This window comes from Gregarina niphandrodes (assembly GCF_000223845.1).
Source record: "Gregarina niphandrodes unplaced genomic scaffold scaffold00046, whole genome shotgun sequence".
In the NCBI taxonomy this organism is placed as follows: Eukaryota; Apicomplexa; class Conoidasida; order Eugregarinorida; family Gregarinidae; genus Gregarina; species Gregarina niphandrodes.
Window position 1 is genome coordinate 934 of NW_011645814.1, and position 474 is coordinate 1,407.

The following is a 474-nucleotide window of genomic DNA, read 5'->3' on the forward strand; positions in this document are numbered from 1 at the left end:
TCCCTCCCACGAGAGTCATCCCTTTACTTGCTTCACAAACCAGAGGAGAGAGCAGAGGCGCCGAACGGTCGGAGGCGGTATTGATGGCTAGGCGGGGTTCGTCTAGAACAGTCCACTCAGGATGCTTGACCCGCTAAAGTATTCACTTTTTCCCACTCCGAAATTGGACCAGACCATCTGTTTCTCTGCTCAGAACTACTAACGTTTCCAACCACTGTGGACGCTGCAGTAATGAGCACGTTGTTCTAGCACGGAGGAATAACTTTCGCACCGTCGAATCAACCCGAGATTAGGCGAGAGAGTTTAGACAGTGAGTCTGGTTCATTGAACCCGGACGTTGTTTAGGGAAGCTGGTCCAGTTGTTCTTTGGGACGTAGATGACGACGGGGCAATTTCGGCGAGTTCCTTGTGCCCAAGTTCGTTGCGCCCAAGCGCCTTGGGTCCAAGTCAGTAGCAAAAAGACGTTGGGGGGGG